This window comes from Sphaeramia orbicularis, chromosome 5 (genome assembly GCF_902148855.1).
Source record: "Sphaeramia orbicularis chromosome 5, fSphaOr1.1, whole genome shotgun sequence".
NCBI lineage: Eukaryota > Metazoa > Chordata > Actinopteri > Kurtiformes > Apogonidae > Sphaeramia > Sphaeramia orbicularis.
In genome coordinates, this window is record NC_043961.1 from 42,465,874 (window position 1) to 42,490,121 (window position 24,248).

The 24,248-nt window shown below is 39.5% G+C and overlaps 2 long non-coding RNA genes across 2 annotated transcripts; both read left to right on the forward strand.

Annotated features, from left to right (window-relative positions):
- The first annotated feature begins 21,289 nt into the window (after positions 1 to 21,289).
- On the forward strand, positions 21,290 to 21,723 carry LOC115418956 (uncharacterized). The gene is made up of 3 exons (XR_003935380.1): positions 21,290 to 21,340; positions 21,443 to 21,476; positions 21,673 to 21,723. It is a non-coding gene; the product is annotated as an uncharacterized LOC115418956 (long non-coding RNA).
- A 1,188-nt stretch (positions 21,724 to 22,911) lies between these two features.
- LOC115418957 (uncharacterized) lies at positions 22,912 to 23,695 on the forward strand. The gene is made up of 3 exons (XR_003935381.1): positions 22,912 to 22,981; positions 23,062 to 23,378; positions 23,628 to 23,695. It is a non-coding gene; the product is annotated as an uncharacterized LOC115418957 (long non-coding RNA).
- Positions 23,696 to 24,248: the final 553 nt, after the last annotated feature.

Consider the following 24,248-nt stretch of genomic DNA (forward strand, 5'->3'; position numbering starts at 1 on the left):
AAACAACAGTTCCTGTCAAGAGTCCGGGCTGAGGAAAACGCAGACGCACATTGAACAGATGGAGAATGGAGACGTGGAACATGTGTGTGTTTGCTTCCTCTGCAGACAGTTTTTGGTCCAAACGGCATCAGTCCTCAGCCGGTCTGAGGTCGGAATGATAACAACAGCTGCTATTTCCTACTGAGCCTCAGATCTTCAGTTTTCTATCCATTCTAGCATCTTGGCTCTGTGTTCAGGACCACTGCACAATTTATAGATTCAGCATTATTATCATCACCATCAAACCAAGGGGCAAGGGCCTCAGCTCCAATAAAGCAAATGCAAATCTTAAAATTGTAATTGTACCATCACTGAAAACCCCTGACTCCAACAGACTCACTTTAAACACCTAAACACACCAGGGGCCTATTGCACAAAACTAGGCTAAGGGGTTAATATGTTGGTTATCCTGGCTCAGTTTAAGCACAAAAGCAGGATAGGGGAGAGTGGGATATGTTACAATATAAGTTACCATGGAGATTTATTCTGTGAAGCTAGCCTGCTCCACACCAGGCTAAATTCCAGGATTTATTTAATCTCATCCCTTATCTCAGTCAGCAGTCACCACAGATTGAAACCAATAGTTATTCCACTGCCCACTACACAATGGAATCACATTCAACTAGACCCACTGTCAGTATTTCAACATTTGTGATCAGTAATTTCAATAATTTTACATAAATTTGGATTTTGCAATCATTACACCGATTCAGTGTAATTGTGTTTGTTCAGACATTTCAAACGCTATACATTGTTCAGCATACAATGTTTGAAAAACTGGAGAGGAATAGGTTGAAGCCTAAGCTTATTCTGCCGACACCTCCATTCATATCTCAGAACAAAATGAAATAAAAGATACCAATGCCTTTAGCTTAGTAACAACAAAAAACCTAAGCAATTCAATAATTTTAGTGGAAAAATTAACATTCACATTCTTCATATAGTTTCATGAGATTTCTTTTAAACATAAACAGCGCTGTACCGTCTTTGAACTCAGGATTTAACTTGTTCCAATTAAACATTTACTCCAACAACACAAAGACTAAATGTCTTCATATTTGTTCAAACAGAAGGTTTGTTGAACACATGACTTCATCTGAAATTGTAACAAGTACAACAGAGGACCCAAGAGGAGAACCAGGAGCTCAATATGAACTGTCTTTATTTTATTAGCAGACAAGCAACAGAAAAGGAATGGGCAGCAGGTGAGTCAGGGACAGGCGATGGGTCAGTAACTGAGGGAGCCAGTGGAATGAAGACAGGAGACATGGTCAGGGACGGAAGGCAGGTTGGTTACCGGGGAGCGAGCGGGCGGGCGGGCGGGCGGGCAGGCAGGCAGGCAGCAGGCAGGGCAGGTCAGAGATGGTCAGGATCAGGATCAAGGTTCAGACAGGAAAAAAAACCCTGGAGACCAGGGCCGGACTGAGACTCATTTTCAGCCCTGGAGTTTCATACCTCAGACCGGCCCACTTTAGATCAAGACCGATTATTATTAAAATCATGCAATTATAACCTTACATGTTAGGTCTACACACTGTTCTGCAAAGCCTTCTAATTCAGTGTATTTTCTAAAATATTTCCAATTCAGCGCAAGTAAAGGTTGCTTCACAATGTGGATTTATTTCAAAAGTGAGTGCACATCTCCAACATTATTATTCCTCACAACACAACAATAACAGAATCTATATTTTTGTTCTTATAAGTGTTAACATTTTTCAAACCTTTAAAATGTTTGAAATGAAATGAAAGTATAAAAATATTAAAAATAAAAAAAAAAAAAAAATAAAGCTTGCTGCACTTTCTAATAACTATTATTTTTATATCCTCTGCAACAAAAGATTTCCATCACAACTTACTTGCGGTTTGTTCCATCGATGCTATTGAAAACTTTTGGTATAGTGATACTAGGGGTTTGATGAGGATGATAAGAAAAAAATATGTGTATCCTGTGACTGAGGGCGACCAAAGCAATCAAAGCTAACAGCAGACTAATCTTCATCTGTGTCATTTGTGCCTAGTGGTTCAGGGTTGTGCTGCTGAGCTGCTCCTCTGTCATCAGTAGACTCTGCTCTCCCTTTCACACTTCCTCCAGTTTCCCTAGACTCGCCTGCACCTGGATCACAATAAAAAATATCTACAGACATTTTGACTTACTGAACTAATTAAGATATTTACATTGGCAAAATATGCAGGCTTATTTGATATTACTTTAAGCTATTGCCTTTCAGTTGTGGGCTTTGTGTATTTACTGTCTCACTTTTAATAATAAAAAATAAAATAGGTCAGGACTATCATTTGGGTCTAGAAAGTGGTTTTAGTGGAACTAATGCTTGTTCACACAGTCTGTTCCAACAGCTCACCTTTTCCTTCCATCCTGACAGGAACAATCCCCTCATCACTACTGGCTCCTGGCTCTGCTTCTGACACTAAAGCACATTTTAAAAATGGTCATAATTCTCAGCACAAATCTTCTATTTTGCAAAGCCTTGGTGTCAGTTTCATCCATGTAGTGCTGAATCCTGGAGCATCTTAGAGCACCTTTCATACTGAACAGGCCTACACCATACTATTCATTGGAGCCTATTTATTAATAATCTTCCCTCTCTGAGCAGTCCTACCTGCCCACTCTGGACTTGTGGGCTCATGGCTGGTGTCTGCTGCTGGATGTTCTTTCTGACTCTGAGGAGCTACAAGACAAAGTTTCCCAGTTATGTGGCGTCGTATCATACTATTATTTAAATTACATAACGTTATGTTCCACGCCACAATGCCACACAATTCATTGACTCGATAATTAACTAGCTTGAAAGGTGGTTTATCCGGTTCGTCGTCCTTATTAGTTTCCAACTGGGAGGTCGTTTTTGTGAAAAAGTTGCCGATTTTGGCACATTTGGCTGCGTTTGCTTCCAGAGCTTTCCTCTTTTTAATTCTTGCCTTCTCCACACCACCTTTGCTCTTTCTATTATCCATGTTTCAAACAGCAAACACAGCTGACCATCCACAGCCTACAGAGCACAGATCGTATATGCTCCACAGCTACAGTACAGAGCTACTAACCGTATGCAAGGACATGTTACGCCAGGTCACGGTGTGTCCGCAAAAAAAAACAGGAAGAAAACAAACAGTTTGCTAGTAGAGGGGGTGTGGCCCAGGAACAGCGGCTGCAGATTACGTGATCAACTCAGTGCTATGACTGAACACCGGCCCCCAAAAAATAAATAAATAAATAAAATATTAAATACATATTTAAAGTGAACTCCGGCCCTCGCAGCCCAAATATTATACAGGCCCACCGGGAATTGTCCCGGTCCTCCCGATTAGCCAGTCCGGGCCTGCTGGAGAGTCACACACAAGGTAGAGAACAATGCGGCAAAGAACACAGAGCAGAGACGTGAATATATACACTCAGCCTGGTGAGCCACAGCTGTGCTCACAGGTGAGTGGAGTTAGCTGATGAGGAGGTGTGGTTGAATGAGAGAGAGAGGAGCGGCAGAACAGACAGAGGTGTGACAGAAATTATGAACACACATTTTAAACAAGCTCTGAATATGAACAGGCAACAGATTTTTTTTTAAATTTTAAACATAAATTGTGTTGTTTTAAAGTGGACTAAGTCACTGAACTTTAAAGTTTTTAACTTGATAATAAACTGATGTGTGTGTTCCCTATAGGACACTTCATTGATCACTGGTATTGGCCTTTTCTGAATAATGGTGATTGGATTTGTATTATTTCTGTAAGTATTCCCCCACACCTCCATGCAGTATGTCATATTTCAACTTCACTTCTTGTGTATAGTTATTCCAAGGAATTTGATTTCATTTACCCTTTCAGTCACTGTATTATTTATATTTAGATAACTGACAGTTTCCCATAGACTATATATGCCATATAAATATAAACACACAAAGAGTAACATGATGTTCCTTTATTGAATAAGGATAAATCAAAGTAAGTAAACCATCAGCTCCTTTAAAACTGAAGTCACACAGTGACTCAACAAGATAGAACGAACAGAATCAAAGCATATTATAGAACAGAAGAATAAATACACATTGAAAGGTAGAATACAGCCCACATGTCTGCACACTGAAAGAAATGCAGGACATTGCGGAGGACAGCACAAGCCACAGTGATGTCACAAGACCTCAAAAGGCTGACCCTTAAGTGGTGAAGACAGTGAAAGCATACCTTCAGGAGGTCAAAGGTCATTTGGATCCTGGCCCTTGTCCTGGCATGGGGATGTCTGTAGGCCTGTTGTGCTTCCTGGGGGTCTGTGCATGGTGTCAGGAGAAAAGGCTGGTTGGTGATGGCAGACCCCCTGTCCCGTAGCAACACATCAGACAATTCACCTGTCAATACAAAACCTCAGCATCACAACTTTTAGAAATACAGTGACATTCTGGACACAGCCATGATGTAAAAAGTGGTTATTAATAGAGGTTGTGTCGCTCACCTTGTGATAGGCGTTAATAGATTTCAGAGGTCTGATAGACTTGGGAGTTATGGACCGAGCCAGGCCACTTTGACACAACACTAATGAGACAGTCAGCATTGACCATCTGAAAAGATAAGATGAAGACTATTAACCAAACAATGCACATCACAAGCAATGCACAGTGTTCATTAACTCATAAAGGCCCAGTACTACTTTTAAATCAGTTCCCAAATGAATTTTCTCTGTATCTAACCTTTCTTAAGTGATTTATCACCATTCATTATAATATTCTCTTCTGTACTTTGTATTTCATCAGTAACTAGAAGCACTCGGAGAGCGCAGACCTCCGCCAAGGCTGATCAGTGGCCCCCCCCGTGGGCCCCCCCACCCCCGATCACCACCAAAATGTAATCATTTCTTCCTTATCCCATTTCCAACAAACCCTGAAAATTTCATCCAAATCTGTCCATAACTTTTTGAGTTATGTTGCACACTAACGGACAGACAAACAAACAAACAGACAAACAAACAAACAAACAAACAAACAAACAAACCCTGGCAAAAACATAACCTCCTTGGTGGAGGTAATAATCAGGTATTTTCTTATATTTAATTTGCTGACCATGAAGATGTTCATAAAAGATCAGATTAAAGTTGGGGGCATTATATCAAAAACAGAGACATTTTCATTCACTGTCATTGATCCTACTCCATGGGTTTTACTGGTGAATCAATGCTGTAGAAGATGACACTGTTTCCACATTCAGTACAGAGCCTCTGAACGTCCAAATGGGTCATATCTGAAGACCCTGAAAAGATGACAAACTGTATTTTGCACCAATAATTTATGTATTGATAGGATTAATTAATCAGTAGATGGTTTTGGTTGGTGATGGATGTGTGGGTCTTTATGGGTTAATTGACAACATTAGAAAGTCATGAATCATGATAAGATAAGATCTATTTATCCCAAAGGGAAATTCACCGAAGTCAGTGAGCTCATCTATTTATCAAAGTTATACAGTCTGATGGAGTTACATTTACACAATTTCACTCACATGTGCTGCAGGACAACTTTCGGACAGTCATCCCTCTCCTGTAAGGGTATTAAACTCTGGAACTCACTGCCATCAGAAATAAAATCCATCTCAGAGTTTAAGATGTTCACCACCAGAACCAAAACCTGGTTAAAGACAAAACACAACTGTTCTCATCTGTAAATATTGTGCATATTGTGTAGGAGAGTGAGTGAGTGAATGAATGCCTCATATAAATGCAACACTGCATTATTGAATTGTATGTTATGATTGTTTTAAATTATATATATTTTATATTGTACTGCAATGTTGTGGAAGAGCCCAGTCGGGGACTGGAATTGAGAATTAGCACTAGCTATAAACTCTACATGCATCACATCAACTGCAATTATGTTTGACTGCGTTGTCCCTGTCAAAAATAAATAAAGAAAGAAAGAAAGAAAGGCGGTACATTCCCCTGCCATTCTACATTTAGCAAATTTGCCTCTTGGGTCCTAGGGAGCTGGTAGCTGCCTGTGTTTGTGCCAGTAGCGGTAACCATAGACCATAGATCATATACCTGAGCAATGAAGAAACAAAAAAACCATAACAGCGTTTTTTCAAAAACAAAAGATTGCAAGTATCATATGCCTGTTGCCCATTGTTAACTTAAAAAGGCTTTTAGAACAGTTTCAAATCAGTAAAAATCTGATGGGCTGGATTTTAGACTTTTTAACGGACAGGTCACAAAGAGTGAAGATAAATGGGGTTCTGTCCGACCCAGAGTTCTCCTCCACTGGTTCTCCCCAAGGCTGTGTCCTGTCGCCACTTGTTACACACTATACAAATATGTTTCAGAGTAAATATGAAAACAGGGCCATCATTAACTATGCCGATGACTCGGTTATCATCAGCCTACTTAAAGAGGGGGAGGCCAGTCACGGACCTGTCATTGATGGCTTTGTCCAGTGGTGTGAGGAGTCCTACCTTCACCTGAACATATCCAAAACAAAAGATATGGTCATCAATTTTAGGAAACAACAGGACAGGCATGGAGTCATGTTAATTAAAGGTAAGACAACAGAGCAAGTGCAATTATACAAATACCTTGGGACTATAGTCGATGAAAAACTGAGTTTTAATGAAAACTGAAGATCTGTGTGTGAAAAGGGCCATCAGCTGCCTGAGAAAACTGGCACACGTCCACATTGACTGAACGATTGTAACTTTGTTTTTTACCTCCGCCAAGGAGGTTATGTTTTTGCCAGGGTTTGTTTGTTTGTTTGTCTGTCCGTTAGTGTGCAACATAACTCAAAAAGTTATGGACAGATTTGGATGAAATTTTCAGGGTTTGTTGGAAATGGGATAAGGAAAAAATGATTAAATTTTGGTGGTGATCGGGGGTGGGGGGGGCCACTGATCAGCCTTGGCGGAGGTCTGCGCTCTCCGAGTGCTTCTAGTGTTGAGTCTGTTTTATCTTTTTGCCTGGTGGTGTGGTTTGGTCCGACCTCAGTTGCAGAGAAAAACTCACTGAATCAAATAGTCAGATGGTCCAGTCGCCTGATTGGTGAGTCCCAGTCTTGTCCCGCCTCCCTGTTGTAATAGGCTGAGTACAAAGGCAGAACCCAAAAGCAAGACCACAAATACCAAATAACATTTAGTGTTTTTATTAAACACTTTCACAGAAGAAATAACTCTACACAGAGAATATTTGTCTTCTGAGAGGCCTCCGGTTCCGGGGGTAAACATCTGGACTGCAGGTGGGATTGACAGACGGCCGACTCGGGAAAACCCCCACGGAATCCCCACTAGGGACAGATAGAGGGTGGTCAATAGACAAGCCAGGTCATACACGGGAAGACAATCAATAAAGCAACGGTACATGGGGGAGAGACAAACTCACGGTAGATATCCAGGCGGAGGTCGACACACAGGTGAACGTTGGAGGCTGAGGTATTAAAGGGAGCAGGCAGAGACGAAGACAGGTAACGAACCAGGTCGGGAACAGGCAGGCAGGAAAAGGTCAGGCTGAATCGAAGGTCGAGGGACGAAAACGGGTCAAACACGGCAGACAAACGAACAGGATCCAAGTAATGCTGGTAAGTGAACACAACGAGTTGTAGAGCACAAACTGGCAAAGGAACAGGGGAAAACACAGGGTTTAAATACACAAGAGGGCGGGAAGACAATGAGACACAGGTGGAGATAATCAGGGAGGAGCAAGGTAATCAGGTGAAAGGTGAACACAAAAGGAAGTAAAGACACCAGACAAGACACATGAGGGAAACTTAACAAAATAAAACAGGAAATGACAAACAAAACAGAAAAGACAGACAAAGTCCAAAAGCCGACATGACACCTGTAGACTAAACAGGTACAGTGGATGGTTTCATTAATTCTTAATAATGACTCCCATCCTTTACGGGGGGAATTTCAGCTCCTTTCCTCTGGATGAAGGTTTTTAGTTCCAGGGTGCAGGACATGGTGTTATAAAAACAGCTTTGTTCCTGTTGCCGTCACTGAGCTCAATAAGAAATAGTGACATTGCACTTTATTTACTTATTTTAGTTATTTATCCTATTTCTTTGCTCTATTTATTATTATTGTGACTTCTAATTTTTAAATTTTGTATTCTTATCCTGGTTTTTATCCCAGAGGCTGTTTTTATCTTCTTGAGGTTTTTTACCTCCGCCAAGGAGGTTATGTTTTTGCCAGGGTTTGTTTGTTTGTTTGTCTATTTGTCCGTTAGTGTGCAACATAACTCAAAAGTTATGGACAGATTTTGATGAAATTTTCAGGGTTTGTTGGAAATGGGATAAGGAAGAAATGATTAAATTTTGGGGGTGATCGGGGGTGGGGGGGCCCACGGGGGGCCCATTTCCAACAAACCCTGAAAATTTCATCAAAATCTGTCCATAACTTTTTGAGTTATGTTGCACACTAACGGACAGACAAACAGACAGACAAACAAACAAACAAACCCTGGCAAAAACATAACCTCCTTGGCGTGGGGGGCCCACGGGGGGTCCACTGATCAGCCTTGGCGGAAATCTGCGCTCTCCGAGTGCTTCTAGTTATTATGTTTTATTGCATCTTGTTTTTATTTATTTGATCTTATTTATTTATTTTATTCTTTTACTTATCCATGCTGCTATACTGTTGAATGGTGGAACACTGAGCACTTTCTGTCTTGACACTGCTGAACAGGTACAGTGTATGTTTTGTTGTAATGCCAAATGCAATCACTATGTCTGCAAAACAAATTTACCCACGGGTATAAATAAAGTAACCTCGAACTTTGAACCTTGAACCTTTAACTTCCCCAGATGTGGCAGATATTCATTTTGTAATATTTCATAATCTGACTCTGACCATAATAAAAAGGCATTTTTACTTACCTGAGGCAGACTAAATGTAAAATAACAAGCTTTTTAGGCTGCTATTAACACTTTGACTGCCAAGGATGTATTTATACATCATCTGAATCCATCACTTGACTGCCAAAGACATATAAATATGTCAAAAGCATTTTTTTATTGCATTGTTATGCTGAACGTCTTGTCCAGCTCCTCTGTGTTGATCAGACTTGTATCTTCAAAATAAAGTCTATAAAACTGCATTTGAATACAAGATAAAGAAGTATAATACAGTTATGTCACATTTATCTCACATTCCCCAGTCATTTGGCCAAAGGCGGGGCTGGCTCATCCTAGTTGTTCTGAAGCAGGAAGAGCAGCTGTATTAGGTCTTAGAAGACAGGGAGTAGAGTAGAGTAGAGTAGAGAGAGGGAGAAATCTCAATATTCTAATTACACACACACACACACACACACACACCTATCTATCTATCTATCTATCTATCTATCTATCTATCTATCTATCTATCTATCTATCTATCTATCTATCTATCTATCTATCTATCTATGATATTTGTGAAGTGGCCGTAGGCCTGACGTTGGAAGGTCTCAAGGTATTCTTACAAAGACTTTGACAACTGTAGATGGTGTTCATACGACACAAAATCATGTTATTTTCTCACGGAGGCCTCAAGATGCTCTTGCGTTTTGAATGGCAGCTGTGCTGACTTTACAGGACGGCCGTAAGAAACTATTGCTCCCTCCACGAATGTCTACGAATGTCTACAAACTCCAGAACTCGTAAAAACCAGGAGATTCATATGAACCCATTGTTCGTAAGAAGCTTTGTGACTGAGGCTTTATCTTAAGCAGTTAGAAGGTCATTGGTAACTTTGACCAGTGCCATTTCTGTACTATGATGTTCCCTAAAACCTGACTGGAAGTTCTCAAATAGACTGTTGGACTGAAGGAAGTCACACAACTGATTGTCTACAGTTTTCTCCAAAATCTTAGATATGAATGGAAGATTTGATATGGGACTATAGTTAGCTAAAACTGCAGGGTCAAGGCTAGGTTTTTTAAGAAGAGGTTTAATTACAGCTACTTTAAAGGACCGTGGTACATAGCATGTTGATAATGACAAGTTAATCATATTGAGGAGGTGGCTGCTAAGCAAAGGTAAAGTGTCTTTGATGAACTTTGCTGGAACTGGGTCTAAGAGAGAGGTAGTTGATTTTGATGAAGAGACTATTGAAATTAGCTGACTGATCTCTATGTGAGAAAACAATCCATAAAACCAAATGGTTCAGTAGTCAACTGTAGTTTCTGGGTCTACAGACTTGGCTATTGAAGCATCTGGTTCGATAGTCATCACATCTATTCTGGATCACTGACAATCTATAAACCCAAATTGGTATGAATTCAATCAATAGTTTTGCTGCTAGTGTTAACAAACAAAGCAACAAAGAGACAAACAAGTGGTGCCAAGCACAACAAACCCTATCCCTTGCATGTATAGTAGCTTATTTTGGGATCGATCCAGTTGATGTCATCATGTCTATGCATGTGCTGATGTCAGCAAATCAGTCACCTCTATATATGCCCCAAGTTTGAAGTAAACTGAAACAAAATTCATGTTTTTTAGATATTTGAAATTTCGCCCAGTATAAGTAAATGGAAGAAGAAAAAAAACACTCAAAAATTAAAAAAAAAAAAAAAAAAAAAAAAAAAAGGGAGCTTTGACCTAATTTTCTCAAAATGTAACCACATCTATTCTGCACTTGCAATCTATAAACCAAATTTGGTTTGAATTCAAAAATGAGTTTTGCTGTTACAGACATTTGAAATTTCACCCATTATAAGTGAATGGGGAAAAAAAGATTGGAAAAATTCATACAAAATTTTTACTTTGGCCTACTGTTCCCAAAATGTAATGAGATATATTCTGGGTCACTGGCAATCTATAAACCCAATTTGCTATGAATTCGACCAATAGTTTTGCTGCTAGCGTGTTAACAAAGAAGCAATCTGAACCAAACACAATACCCATTGCCTCCCATTTAGGGCGCGGGGTAACAAATGAAACTGCCATCAGCAGTGCGTTTGCTGATGGTTTTCGACAGAACTTTGGCCTATATTTTCACGCTTTATAATCTGATACTTGTTGTTTTTCTCTATCTGCAAAATTGAGCAAGTTACAGTCAAAAATTTGGTATTTTGAAAATCATGACTTTGAGTTTGACCTTTGAAGGCCATCAAAGGTCAACAAAATTGATACCAAATGAAAGACCATGTCCAACTTCCTGTAAGTCAATAATATAAAGTTAGTCGATATTCATCTTAGTTTTCAAGATAGAAGTCGTTTTGTGAATATGCAAATTAGGTGCTTGAGCCCTGGTCACTTTAGATCCCAATAACTCAAAATCTATGAATATATATATGTGTGTGACAAATGATGTAGGTAATGAATAAAGAATTGAATTTCCAATAAGTACCCCACCCCAGAAGGGAAGGCAAGGGGTATTGTTTTTAGTTCAGTTTGTTTCTTTGTGTGTAAACAGTCTAGCAGCAAAACTATTGGTTGAATTCAGACCAAATTTGGTTTATATATTGCCAGTGACCCAGAATAGATCTCATTACATTTTGGGAACAGTATGTCAAAGTCCAAGTTCTTTATGAATTTTTCAAATCTTTTTTTTCCCTATTTACTTATAATGGCCAAAATTTCAAATGTCTGTGGCAGCAAAGCTATTGGTTGAATTCATACCAAATTGGGTTCATAGATTGCCAGTGACCCAGAATAAATGTCCTTAATTTTGGGAAAAATAGGTCAAAGTTTAAATTTTTTATGAATTTTCAAAAAACAAAACAAAAACAAAAACAAAAAAAAACAACTTTCTTTTCCCTCCCATTTACTTGTAATGGGTGCGATTTCAAATGTCTATAAAAACATCAATTTTGTTTCAATTTACTTCAAACTTGGCACATATATATAGGTAATTCATGTGCTGACATCCGCACATGCATAGACATGATGACATCAGCTGGATCAGTGCCAAAAATAAGCTACAATACGTGGAAAGGTGGAGTTTGTTGTGCGTGGCACCACTTGTTTGGCAACAGTTTGAAATCGCTACCATGAATGGAATGGAAGTTATTAATGACAGACAAATTTTATATGCATTATCATGCAACCATAAGTCATACAACCTAGAGTTGTGAAATTAGGCATATGAGAAGGAACTTGCACCGAGATATTGCATGTCAGATTTTGGTATGATCGGATGAATATTGGTGATATTACAGCCATTTTAAATGTCAGAAAATTGAGTTTACTAACCCCCTGATATTTACCCTGTGGTGCTAATGAGGGCATGGCCCTTATGATGTCATGATTCATACCATTGGATGCAGAATGGGAAAATGCACAATTTGGCTTGGTTTCAAGTTGATATGATGATTTTGACAGAAGTTAGGGTGAAAAATCCATTTTTGAACTTTGGCCTATATCTCAGCTGTACTTTGGCCTACTATTGGCAAAAACTAATTAGGTCAACTAGAGAATATGGCAAATCATTTAGTCATGTTTTTTTTAATCAATAATGCTTAAAGTGTGACCGTTAGAGCAGACAAACAGACAGACAGACAAACAGACATATGAACTGACCAATATGTTTGCCCTCCGGCAAACAACAAACAAACTGAACCAAAAACAATACCTCTTGCCTCCCCCTTGTAATAAAGGTTCCCAATTGTGGCCAAGCCCCTCCTTTCCCAGAGCAAAAAAATATCATCAGTCAGTGAGACCAGAAAGGCATGGTTCAGATTGAGCAGGGTGTAGGCGGAGATTTCAGCCAACTAAAGCAATTTTCTTATTTGATACCAGACTTTAAGAGAGCTTGTGACTATGAAATTATTACCTGCAACAGATGTTGGGGGTAAAAGTAAAGAGAAAAGTAGAGCGGGGAGAGAGTTTCTAGTAAGACTCTGTTCTATATCAAGCCAAGACAAGATGTGGGCAGTAACTCTATGCAGATATTTATTTTGCCAGTACATAAATGCTATACTGTTTGCAGCCCAGTAATACTGGCTAAAGTTTGGTAGGACAAGTGTGCCGGCCGACTTTGGTTTAACCTCCTAAGACCCAGGACATGCCAGCAAAGTACAAGCTTTTTTTTTTTTTTTTTTTATTAAAAAAGTGCCTATATTGGAAACATCATGATGCAACAGTTTTTTCGATGCAGTTTTTAAATTTTTAAGTAATGTCCTTTGTGGTGGACAGTTTTCTTTTCTTTTCTTTTTTTTTTTTTTTTTTGTATAAAGTTGTCAAACTCTTGTCCACAAATGTGGACAGTGGGTCTTAGGAGGTTAATTATATGTTTGTTTGTTTGTTTTTAGAAATTTGATGTACCTCAAAGCCCCACACAAAGGGTAAGATGATAGAGACTTATAATTTAAAAAAAGGTTTTTGGCAGGAATATTAGTATGAGAGATAATGGCAACAGCCACCAGGATTCAATATCTGATTTTAATTTGTCTTCCATACCCAAAAAATTTATTGTATGAATTAATTTAGCATCTTTGGGAATAAGTCCTAGGTATTTACTTCTATCAGAGAATATTTGGAATGGTAAGTTATTTAGAAAATTTGGGTCTAATTCACCTTTAACCCTAAGTCTAAAATGGGCTGCCTGGACTTTGTTTTATTATTTTAACTCTGAAAATGTTAGAAAACATACTGTGAGTAAAGGCTTTTGCACATTTTCCCAGAACACTTTGAAGTTTGAATATCTAGCAGTCATTTACAATTTACTGCGTGTTATAGTACTGTAATAACAGTTTAATATAAAGAAAAACACAAAAACAGAATTTGATTTTAGAGTTTTGTTAGAGAAAAACACTTAAATTGAATATGGATAAAAGACTTTGAATGTTAAATGAACTTTTAAATGTATAAAAACTATTTACAACAAAATGTATGATTCTTTGTCTTTTATTGTGCAAAAACAGGGCAAAAGTGCAAACTATATACACGCATTTTTGTCTCTTCTCTGGCCACAGAGTGCCTTGATGTTCAAAGTCATTGGTGGTGCTGCCAGAAACAGTTCGTGTCTCCCTACAGACACAGGCCCATATCACAGGTCTCACACATCCAGGCAGTGCTCCTATGACAAAGTTTGCAGTGCCGGCACCCCTGGCCAGCTCTGCGAGTTTCACTAAGTCTGCTGCTGGTGGGGACAGGTAGGTGTTTCTTCCCTGGGGGAATCTGAGGGCCATTTTTCAGAACCACGCCAAGGAGGTGTGCAGTCAGTACCTCATGAAAATGCTGCTGGGTCATAGGGTTTTATTGCAGGCTGGCACAGCACTCTTTGTGTTTGACAATAGAGTTTGCACTGCAATGTCTACCAGATGCTTAAAAACAGTGGTGGGCCATCTCCTAGTCTTCCCGTGGACTGAATTTGTACCAGTCATCATGTGTCCACTCCCCCCATGTATTTATTATACTGTGTGACTGTTGTTGGTCTGGTGATCGTGATCTTTTGTTTTGACCCATCATCTGTTTTCTGCCAGCACCACTCTGTGTCCCCACTGTACACAGGGTGGACACTTGAACATATGGAGACTTCTCTCACAACCATCCACTTGAGGAAAAGAAGCTCCTCATCCCTGATCCACAGGATACTGCCTCAGGGTTTTTTGGTGAGGGAATTTTCATTGGTGGTGGGGACACTGACACTTCTCTGCCTGTATGAGAAGAACATTACTTTCATTGCTGTCATTTCAAAGTACTTGTATATGCTGAAACAATTTTATTCTCTACATTTGGCCCATCCTTTATATGATACACATCACTACTGTATGAGCAGTAAGCAGCCATTGCACTTTGCCCGTATGTTCCACAAGCTTAGAATCCCTGCTGCCTCAGGTGTCGGAGGAGTATGGGACTGGTGTAGAAATTGTTTGTATAGACAATATACCCAGGCCCTAGGTAGTCTTTGTTGATGACTGCTGCTATAACGTCAAAAAACAGCCTGTTACCCGATGCCACGGTGGACTTGCCAGTATATAGAATGAAGTCTGTGGTGTAGCTGGTGGTGCCAGCTAGGGGTGTGCAATATGATGATTTTAGATCGTGAAGGATTAGAACATATCGATGATCCAACGAAGCAGAGAGATTGTGGGATGGGGCGGGGGGGGGGGGGGGGGGGTAATACGGTGGTGCATTCCATGCCGCATATGCCCCACAATGACAGTCAGGCGTACTTGACTCTGTGGATGTTACATCACACACATTGACCTGTTTTAAATGTGAAATTGGTGCGCTCGATTATGAAACCTCAAGCGTACCCGCACTGTATGCCGACATGAGTCCTCCACGTACTCCACATACAGGTACATCGCATTATACTCTTAGAATAATGTATGTCAACACTAAAAACCTGTTCAATCAGCTGAAGAAACAGCATCCTAAACAGTAAGAGTCAAACTGAACTAGAAGACCAACCACACCACATCCAGAGGCAACTGGTATCATTAAACAAAAGCAAACAACTGTGACCCAAGCATTTAGTAAAGGCACTGTATGAGAAGCGTAGCAAGTATGTTCCACATAGATTCTTTTTTGCAGTGCCTGGATTCTTCTTCTCAGGTTGGACTTCTTCCACCATCCAAGTCCACCCAATACACTGATTAGCTACCAGTTGAAAAGCCAGAATTACCCACCACCTGTTCTGGAAGCCTGGAGGATTATTTGAAACAGACATTTCTTCATTGATATTTTTTTCTGTATTTTTTTTTTTTTTTTTTTTTTTTTTTTTTTTTTTAACTTTTCAAGTTTATAGAAAGCTACCTGAAAAACCAAGTGCATTTTAGTTTGTATGTTCAAGAGAGTACTTAATCAGAGTGGTGTTGTTTACATTTTAGTATGTTTTTGTTCTTGGCACATGTTGGCAAAACTGCACAAACTACATTAAAAATGTTCTGGAAGGTTCTTTGGGCTAAATATATATATTTTTTTTCTTTTAGGGCTGTGTTTTACATAGGGAAATTGTTTGGTGGTACTGTTGAGAAACTTCCAAATTAGTCTCAAAGATCAATGTAAAGAATCGTGATAAAACTGACATGGTGATTTTATTTTTTAAAAATCGTGATATGATATTTTTGCCATATCCCCCACCCCTAGTGCCAGCCAGCACAAAAAGTTTCCGCCCCCACTTTGTCAGCTTAGCCTTTGTATATTGCTTTATGCTGAGCCTGGCCTTGGTCTCAACCATCCTCTCATCCACTGCAAGGTGGCGTTTTGGATAATATATGGATTTGCAGTTCATGCACACCTTTTCCATGAGTGGTCTGACCCGGTGGAGATGGTCATAATCGTCTGCGCCCTTTTTCTTATCATTTTCTTCACATTTTTGTGTGTCACTCATATGAAGATTTGATAAGATGGCCACAAGCCGGTCTCAGACCATGATGGTGGCAAGGAATGTATTATGACCCAGGGCCATAATTTATGTTTATACGTGTATATTTGTTCTGATATAGTGCTGTATTTTCCCCCCAGTTCTGCAGGGGTGCTGTGCCTTTTTGTTTCTTTTTGTTTCCCATGCGGGAGGAAGCTGATTGGTGGCACCAAATTAACCCACCTTTAAAAATGGCCCTGGATGCAGCACCTCGGTCTCTCTCTCTGGTCTCTGAACAGCTCCCAACAGAGATCATGTCCCTGTTGTCCAGCACTGGTGTTTATTTGTTCTGTAGTTTTGTCTTGTGTAAATAGTAAATATCCCATTCAGTCTTAATTTCTGGTTGGGGAGGGTGGCTCATTTGTTTTGACATTTTTCTCTTGTTTTGATTAAAGGAGTTTAGATTAGTTTATTGCATTTTTATTTCTTGAATTTATTTTTGAGTAGTGTCACAACAGGGGAAATGAGAGGACTCAAATGCACGGTACTAAAGGGAAAAAAAAAACACAAGTTTATTAAACATAAATGAAAACTAAACAATGGAAAAACACAAAACCTAACACAAAACCTGGGTCAGAGTCCGTAGAGAAGATGAACAAATGTCCGGATTATGGAGAGGAATGGACCAGCGCTGCATGGCTGCAAACCTAATCCTTAAATAGGCTGGAGGTAATTGGCTGCAGCCACGCAGCACCAGCAGGTGAGTCAGATACTGATTAACTGAAGAGATGAGGAGAGGGAGGAGCTGAGGGCCACACAGGTACAGATCATGACAGGGAGGGAGGAGCTGAGAGTCACACAGGCACAGATCCTGACAAGTAGGAAATTTAGTTTGACTTTGAAGATGGTTTTGTTTGTTGTTTTGGCTGAGCCCTCCCCGAACATTTTTTTTTTTTCCCTCCGAGTACTTTAAAAAAATATATTTGGACTGTAGTTTTCTGGTCTGGCACTGTGCTTGGGAGTTAGGAGAGGACAAAGGGAGCACATTATGTGCATCCTGGTTAACCCCTTGGCGGGATCGTAACAATGCCACATGAAAAACTGAGTTTTGAGGGTAAAGTCTGTCATCCTGGGGAGATCCAGTACTGACACGTAGAGCAGCATGCCAATAACTTCTGCATTTCAACAGAAGTAATGTCAGTCCAGCTGAACTTTTTTCCCTTCTCCAGATTTTTTGTTGTTTGTGTATTCACACAGTCTTCTGTATTCTTGTGTATTCACACACTCGTACGCACACAAAGTAAAACATACTACAAACTTACATATATTCTACATGGTTCATACTCTATTCTAAAAAAAACAAACAAAACACCAGACAATATAAGTATCGATTTACACATACAATCAAGTAAAACAAGTTAAAACTAGGTAAAGAAAAGTAGAGTGCTTTCTTCATTGAGAAATTCAACTAGGAAATGTAACTTGGCTAACTTAACCTTTCTTCTTCAGGTGTTGCTCCCTCAGTTGCTCCTTTTATCACAAAATCATCCAAAAACCTCGAGGGTGGTCTTGTCACTCAAGATGACCATCTTGTCGATATATTCTGACAGTAAATCTAAGTTGCTATGAAACGCTGTTATCCGCCCCATTATCCGCTTGATTACTCAGGTCTACAGGCTCCTTCTCCAGGCACAAAATGGCATCAGTATGTCAGTATATGGCCACTTGACCTGATCGAATGCCTTTTGAGCATCAAGTGGAAGAATAGCAATTTTCAAATCATTACTGAATTTAGAGTACATAATATTCAGCAGACACCTAACATTAAACAAATGTATATCTCCCTGGAATAAATCCAGCTTGATAACGATGTATTATATTTGCTATACAGTTGTTGTGTCTATCAGCAAGAATTTTAGTAAACACTTTTAGGTCACAGCCAAGGAGGGCAATCAGACAGTAAGAAGATGGGTCAGTTTGGTTTTTGCCTTTTTTCAGGATCAGGGAGATGTTAGCCAAGTAAAATGTATCAGGGAGCAGGCCAACAGAGTCATTGAGCTTTCTTAACATGAAGGGAGCTAAAATGTTTAAATAAGCTTTGTGAAACTCAATACTGAATCCAGTGACAAACTGAGTTGAGTTGCCTTTCTTAGTCTTTTCTGGTAAGCCTGTGATTTGGAAATTGACGCATGTAGATCGGCCCTCCAGATCAGTGAGCTTGCACCTGATGGATTTATTAGCCTCCATTAGCTCCGTGCACCACTGCTCCAAAGGTGTGAAACGAGACTCATGGTCAGTCATGCACCCCTCCAAGTTGGCAATGCATGTGGTATGATCTGTTAAGGAAGCCTGCACCTTGTGAAGGTTGGAATCAAGCATGTTGAATCTGGTATTCATATCCTTGTCTAGCTTACTGATGGCTGCTAGAATGTTAGCCAGAGCGGGCTGTGAGCTTGAATGTTCTTCAGTGCTGGCATCGGTGGCAGAGTAGCTTGCTAAGCTAGGCTAGGCTGAATGCTAACGTCGCTGTTGCTCTTTTCCATGACAGAAGCTGTTTTGTCCATTTTCTTTAGGTTTAATTTTGGCTGTATATGTTTCTTCTTGGTTTTGATTCTGCTGGAGACACTCATTATTACCTCCACCAAGGAGGTTATGTTTTTGCTGGCGTTGGTTGTCTGTTTGTTTGTTTGTCTGTCTGTGCAAGATAACTCAAAAAGTTATGGACGGATTTGGATGAAAATTCCAGGAAATATTGATACTGGCACAAGGAACAAATTATTAAATTTTGGTGGTGATCGGGGTAGGGGGCACAGGGGCCCACTGATCTGCCTTGGCAGAGGTCTGCGCTCTTCGAGTGCTTCTAGTTGCTAATGTGTTAATTTTAGCAAGTTTTTGGTGAGGATGTGTGGGAGCTACCCAGTGACACATCTACTCCATCTGGCGCTCATTAGCCACACCATACCAAAGACCTCTGTAACATCATCCCTCAGTGATTACCACCCTGTTACATTCACTGCCGTCACCATGAAGTGCTTTGAGAAGCTGGTGATGAGGCACCTGTACGGTGGCCGACAAGGGCCAAACACAATGCAACGGCCCAATGCGCATCAGTTAACGAAAACAGCTGCGAGTACAGAAATGATGCAAAATCACAAACACAAACAAAAGTCTAAACAAGGTACAAAAAGAGGATCGTGGTGCAAATGGAAAAAATGCGCTGTAAGTCACAAAAACAAATGCATAATCATTAAATGTGCTGCAAATAGTGAAACGATGCAAAACACAAAAGATGCACAATAAGACAACATCTGCAAACGAAAAACGCTGCATAACCAGTCAGTAGAACGGAACTGCTCCAAACCTGCAGGGGGCGCTCTTACCGGAACAGCTCAGTGGAGACACACACAGGATAGTGAAAGATACCGAGAACAGCTGACTGACAGTGTTTCAAACTACAGCAGGAAGGTGCAGCTCAGCATGGTAATGTGACTTTTATTTGATTATATTTTACACCAGTTTCTACACCATAAATACATCACTGTACAATGCGCCACGTTACGTGACATTTATTTTCTCGTATTTTACACCAAACTGTAGTCTGTAAATATAAATAACTGTACAACACTGCACATTTGCATGTCTATTGTTTGCCTGCTTGTTAATAGAGATAAGATAAGATAAGATAAGATTGGAGATTGACACAAAACACCCGTTTTAATAGTATGCTAAAAAGTCCCACTTAATCCCAGTTTTCCATACCTAAACCCTGTCCTTTTTTCCCTTCGCAGATGTACTGTCCATTCTGTGGATCTGCGCTTACAGCCTCCCCTGCCTTTTGCTGTGTATGTGGCAAAAACATTCAATTTTAAAGCATGTCAACAAGGAGACACCTGCCACTAGTGCACATGTTGATGTTGCACAACCTAGCACCAGTGCAGGTAAACAGATTCAGGATTTTGTGACATAAAATGATTAGAAGGGGTTGAAATGTTTAGATCTTGTTGTTGTATATTCAAAATCACTTCTCTCTACCACTAGCCTGGTTTAGTAACTAGCGTCTGAGGCGTACTAAAATGCCTTGCAGAAAGTAATTTTATATGAACCTAATTGTAAAGTCAGTTGGAGTGTTGAATCAATATATAATTCCTATGTGTTTTTTTTCTAGTGGGAACTAAAGCATAGAGACGTTTTTCAAGTTTAGGGCAGTTAAAGAGAGGGAGAGAAAGTCATTCTTTTCAAAGAAACGTCAGACCTCAAAGAGCCAACAGAAAGAGAAATCAGTGAAGGTATGATCTGTTGTTTACATTACATAGGTTGTACAGATTTAGCTGTCAGTGAAGACCCACGTCTTGTTACATGACCAATCATATTGTTTTGCCATGTTGTATGAATTTCCATTTTATTTACTATGTTATTTATTTTTTTTGCAGATATATGTTGGGGTTATGAGGTTGACAGGTGACTCCCTAAAACCTGTCGGAGGGAAGTCAATCCCTCTTCACATTCAGCCTCACTGGACATCAGAGCAGCTGCTGGCTGCCGCTGTTAAAAAGCAAATAAATTTTAACCAGAACATGTAGGATGTTGTCCATGTTTTGTTGTACCCTGATGGCAGAGAAGTGAGAAACATCCCAGGTACAGAAGAACCTTTCACTGTCCAGAAGTACAAGGAGGCAATAGAGAAGGCCTACCAGAGAATAACACTCTACATTTGCACTGCAGAGGATTTTGAAACCAGCCGTAAGTGTTCTTTATGCCAAATTCCATTTTGTATTACATTCATGGTTTGATTTTCAGAGTTTTTTCCCCCGTCTATCTTACCTGTGAAAGATTAATTCTGCCCAATTACTCAAAACATTATAGTAATTTTTCAAAGGTTGTACAGGACAGTCTTCTAGTGAAGATGACAGTGTTGTCCATGTGAACTTGCCATCTGAGGAAAATGAACTCTCCGACACTGTTTTAAGTGTGTATATCTTAAAGATTTCATTTAATGTAATTTGTTATATATGTGTTATATTATGTGTTGTATGCAGGTGTGGGACAATCCAGATAAAGTGAGCACCCCAAGAATGGAGAACATTTTGCAGGGGTAAGATTTGCCTTTGTCAAGTTTGTTTATTTATTTATTTATTGAACAAAACAAGTAATCAGTAGTGGAGCTGTGAAATTCATGTGTTATTGTTATTCTCAGACCCTCTGGATGCCAACAACCAGAATCTCATCAAGTAAGTTTTTTTTTAAAAGATTAACCCAATAGTCTTGATTGTCTTAACATGAAATTGTCAAATACCAGTAAATAATTTTGAAAATTCACTCCAGTCATCTTAAAGTCCTTTGTATCCATCCTTTATGACGTGCATTAGTTCTAAACAGGTGGACAATGCAAAGTGATTAACTTCAAAAATTTATTATTTTCACTAGGATGGACAGCAACCAACTGCCCAGGATCAGTTAAAATCTTCACAGAATCTGAATACCTGCTATAGGTAAGTTGGTGAACAGTTGTAACCTTAACATATTTGGTTAGTGTGTGTAAATATGTGTTGAATAAAGAAAATAATAGATATCTAGAAAATGGAAGGCATTATGCTAACATTTAGCCTATTTCCTGCAACCCTTTCATATTTTTGATACTTTTTTCTTGGAATGTCCAACTGTTTATTCACATTCATTTTTAGTGCTAGATTGCAACATTACAAAATGTCAAGCCTGTCCCCAGACGATAGTCTGGTTTTGTCTGTCTTTTATGTTGTCTGTCATTTCCTGTTTTATTTTGTTAAGTTTCCCTCGTGTGTCATGTCTGGTGTCTTTGCTTCCTTTCCCTGATTGTGTCCACCTGCTCTTGATTACCTGACTCTGCCCTAATTTGTTCCACCTGTGTCTCATTGTCTTCCCTCCCTTCTGTGTATTTAAGCCCTGTGTTTTCCCCTGTTCGTTGCCAGTTCGTATTTTCCTTGTGAAGTACTTACCAGCGTTTTTGATCCTGTCTGCCAGCCTACCTGTTTTTTGACCCGGTTTGCCATCTCGTTTTTGCCTGTCTGCCTCATTCTGACCTCTTGGTTTTGACCTCCTCGCCTGATTTTAACGGTATGTGAGTTAGCCTGATCCCTATGTCCTGTTGCCTGTTTGACTGCCTTCCCGTGTATGACCTGGTTCTGCCACTGACCTCCCTCTGCTTCTCCCCAGTTGGGAAACCGACGTGTACCACCGAACCGGATGGTGGGTTTTCGTCTCCGGTCCAGGGAACTCACCCTGAGAGGATCCCCGCCACCATTATCCTCAAGATTTTGTTCTGTATCATTTTTACTGAACTGTCAGTGAGCTTGGTGTTTAATAAACACTGTGAATTTTTCAGTCTGTCTCTGGGTCGGGCATCTGTGTTCAGTTCTCGTACTCTGAGCATTACAGAAAATGCTTATTGAAGACCAGTTTTTCTACATTTTCAAACAGCTACCCTAGCACACACCCAAATCAAAATAACATCAGAACTCCAACAAACACATTTTGAAAATTTCTGGGCAGTGTAAGAATGTACTAAATATTCAGGTATCGTTGGTTTGTCATCCTGTGTAAAACAAACAACTGAACAGACACAAACAGTTAAATTTGTATTTTACAGCTGAATCTATGAACTCTTTCCCTGCAGCAACTACACCAACATGTATGCACCTATAGTTGTTGACAGTGAGTCTGAGACAAATGACCACACAGACTACCCTGCAAAGGAAAGGTAGGATTTATTACTAGTTAGTACCTCACTCTTATTTTGGGCTCCAGTGTTGGAAATTTTGCGCTGATATTCTCTTACAGTCCACAGGATTTGAGCTTGAGTACTGTAGACATTATTTCAGAACTGGCCTCCAAGATTACCAATACATCATACAGCAGGTTCAACATCAACAGGGCAAATATATGGGATGAAGTACTCAGAGGCTTCAAGTGACCAACATATGATCCATCCCATGAAATTTTGGTTAAATTCACTGATGATGAGGGACGAACAGAGGATGCAGTAGACACTGGTGGTCCCAAATGGGAGTTCCTTACCCTGCTGATGGACTGCCTTAGATTACGGAGAATCTTTGATGGTCCAGAAGATAGGAAATTTCTCATGTTTGACTGTGCAGGTAAACATTTAATTCAATAAAGCTATTTCATCAAAAAGACATTTAAACACTGCGTTGATACTAAAGTGATTCAGATTTAAATTAAGCACATTACATTTCTGAAAGTAATCTTGGAATTCATGCTGGGAATTCTACATCTGGTGTTAGCTCTGCACCTGAATCCAGTGAAATTAACCCTGATGTGCGTTTTCCTGTGTGTTTGGTAACTGATTTTAATAGTGGCACTAATTGATGGTAAAATATCAACAGCTGCCAGAGATGATGAATAGTTTCACATTGGGAAGAGGATCGCTACATCAATAGTCCATGGTGGTCCACACTGTAACAAATTTTACCATTAAATAACAGTAAAATACTGGCAGCTAGAGTTGCCAGCATGCTACTGCTATTCTACAGTATCTCTACTGTAATCTACAACTACAGTTTCTTACTGTAAGAAGTATTATGGTACTGGGCTGTACATAATGTTCCTTTTACAGTAAAATACTGTTAGCCACAGTTGCTGCATTTTACAGTAACTACTGTATTCCAAGAAACAATATATTACTGTAAAATGTATTTAATGTAATATTTACATTATAACACAGCGAAAAGCTAGGATTTTAACATTTCAAGTTACATTTTAAAATACAAAATCATGAATATTTCTAGAAAAAGCTCAAACAAGAGATGACATTATTATATAGAACCATGTAAATTGACACGCTGTTTAGTTTAATGGTGTCCACTTCGCAGCTAGCAAGTATGCTTCAACTTAAATTAGCTACATGTTTGCTGGACATGGTTAGCACCTTGAAATATGCAGTATTATCACGCGTGTTATACTGTGCAAGTTGCGTCTGGTGTGAATGCAGTTTATGGAGGCAATTT